The sequence below is a fragment of the Cryptomeria japonica genome, unplaced genomic scaffold, assembly GCF_030272615.1.
Source record: "Cryptomeria japonica unplaced genomic scaffold, Sugi_1.0 HiC_scaffold_67, whole genome shotgun sequence".
Taxonomy (NCBI): domain Eukaryota; kingdom Viridiplantae; phylum Streptophyta; class Pinopsida; order Cupressales; family Cupressaceae; genus Cryptomeria; species Cryptomeria japonica.
Window position 1 is genome coordinate 467,097 of NW_026728889.1, and position 2,601 is coordinate 469,697.

The 2,601-nt window shown below is 62.2% G+C and overlaps 1 non-coding gene across 1 annotated transcript; it reads left to right on the forward strand.

Annotated features, from left to right (window-relative positions):
* The first annotated feature begins 2,127 nt into the window (after positions 1 to 2,127).
* Positions 2,128 to 2,246, forward strand: LOC131863662 (5S ribosomal RNA). The gene has a single exon (XR_009362560.1). It is a non-coding gene; the product is annotated as a 5S ribosomal RNA (ribosomal RNA).
* The last annotated feature ends 355 nt before the right edge of the window (positions 2,247 to 2,601 follow it).

Below are 2,601 nucleotides of genomic sequence, written 5' to 3' on the forward strand. Positions count from 1 at the left end.
TGCTAGAGTGGGTGCCAAGGTGGGTGGGTGCTAAGGTGGATGCCAAGGTGGTTCACAGGGTGGGTGGGTTCTAGGGTGAGTTCCAAGGTGGGTCACAGGTTCAGTGCTAGGGTGGGTGTCAAGGCGGGTGTCGAGGTGCCTGGGTGCTAGGGTGTGGATGCCAATGTGGGTCATAGGGTGGGTACTAGGGTGGGCTGCAATGTGGGTGCCAAGGTGGGTAACATGCTCGGTGGGTTCTAAATTGGGTGCCAGGGTGGGTGTGCACCCACCTTGCCCGAGGTGGGTGCCAAGGTGCCAGTGTGGGTGGGTGCTAAGGTGGATGCCAAGGTGGGTGAGAAGGTGGGTGATAGGTTGAGTGGTAGGATGGGTGGGTGCCAAGATGGGTCACAGGGTGGGTGCAAGGGTGGGTAGGTGCTAGGGTTGGTGTCAGGGTGGGTGGGTGCTAGGTTGGGTTCCAAGGTGGGTGCGAGGGTGAGTGTCAAGGTGGGTCACAGGTTAGGTGCTAGGATGGGTGAGTGCTAGGGTGCAAAGGTGCCAGGGTGGGTGCTAGGATGGGTCGATGCTAGGGTGAGTGGCAAGGTGGGTCCACAAGTGTCAAGGTGGGTGCCGAGGTGGGTGCCAAGTCGGCGACTGCTATGGTGGATGCCAAGGTGGGTCACGGGGTGGGTGCCAAGTTGCTAGGTTGGGTTCCAAGGTGGGTGCCAACGTGGGTGCTAGGGTGCGTGGGTTAAAGGGTGTGTCACAACGTGGGTGCCAGGATGGGTGCGCACCCACACTGGCCAAGACGGGTGCGGGTGCAAGGTTGGGTTCCAAGCCCGGTCACAGGCTGGGTGCTAGGATGGGTGGGTGCCAAGGTGGGCACCAGGGTGGGTGCACCCACCCTGGCCAAGGTGGGTCACGGGGTGGGTCCTAGGGTGGGTAACGGGGTGGGTACTAAGGTGCGTGCCAAGGTGGGTCATAGGGTGGGTGCCAAGGTGGGCACCAGGGTGGGTGTGCACCAACCCTAGCCAGGGTAGGTCACGGGGTGGTTGTCGGGGTGGGCGTCAAGGAGCCAAGGTGGGTGGCAAGTAGCCAAGTTGCGTGCCAAGGTGGGTGTCGGGGTGGGTGCCAAGGATCCAAGGTGGGTGCCAAGGAACCAAGGTGGGTGTCTGGGTGGGTGCCGAGGTGGGAGCCAGGGTGGGTCCCAAGGTGAGTGCAAAGGTGGGTGCCAGGGTCAAGGTGAGTGCCAATGTGGGTTCCAAGGTGCCAGGGTCAGGGTGAGTGCCAATGTGGGTTCAAAGGTGCTAAGTTGGGTGCGAGGTTGGGTGCGAGGGTGGGTGGGTGCCAAGGTGTGCTAGGTGGAAGCCCGGGTGGGTCGGCATCCCATGGGTGTCGAGTTGGGTGCCTGATGGGTGCTTCTTGTCAAGTTTTAGTCGTCGGGACTCATTTCGAGCCTTAGAGGTCGTTTCTTGTCCGGTTGCCCTGTCTTCGACCTGGGAACCCAATTTTGGTCCTCGGGTCCCATTTTTTTTTGTCTCGCATCCCACTTTTGGCCTGTGGCCTTTTCGGGGTCGATTCTCGTTTTGGGCATCAGAGCATGTTTCTTCTCCTAAAACCCAATATTTGTTTATTAAGTCTCGGAACACATTTTTGTTCTCGTGGACCCATCATGGGTCTTGGAACGCATTTGTGGTCCTTGGGTCCCATTTTGCATCCCGAAACTTGTGTTTTGGTGCTTGATCCCTATTTTGGGTGCCCACCTTGCACCAAGTGCGCACCCGGGGCAAACCGAGCGCCTTGGTGCACCGGGGCAAGATCGAGCGTGCACCCGAGGCGCCCCGAACATGCACCAAGGTGCACTCGGCCCACATGTGAGCGCAGGTCGTTGCGCCCGAGGTGGTGTGTGGGCACCGCGTTGCAGACGGGACACTGCACGCACACGACGCCCCCTCCAGGTGCACGCACGTAGGCCGGGCCGGGTGCACACCCGACGCCCTAGCAAGGTGCGCGCACCCGGGCAGGGCTCACACTTGGCGAACGGGGCGCACTTCGCGAGGGAGGGTGTGCACCTCGACGGGGGTGGGTGGCCGGGGTGGATTCGCACGTGGGTCGCGGTTTGCTAAGTACACACTGCGACAAGCTCATAACGGGTGCGATCATACCAGCGTTAGTGCACCGGATCCCATCAGAACTCCGCAGTTAAGCGCGCTTGGGCCGGAGTAGTACTGGGATGGGTGACCTCCCGGGAAGTCCCGGTGTTGCACCCTTTTTTAGTTTTTCGCCGGGCGTCGCAATGCTATTTGAATAAACCTTTTGCCCGTTTGCGTTCTCGTCGGGGCCGGGCCGGGCCGGGGTGCGCTGCCCGCACTACCGCGCGCGCGGGGGGCGACACCGAGCGCGCACCCGAGGCGCCCCGAGCACACAGGCCACGGTGCAACCCGGGCGTTGTGCGCGCACCCCGGTGCGCCCGAGGTGCTGCGCGCGCACCCAGGTGAAATCGGTGTGCACCTCGGCCAGTGCGCGCTCGGTCGAGTCGCGCACGTTGGCCAAGGTGCACGGTGATGTTTCTTACTCTAAGGTTCCGCACCAGACGCCCGGGACAGGTGAGCGAAGCTGGGCGGG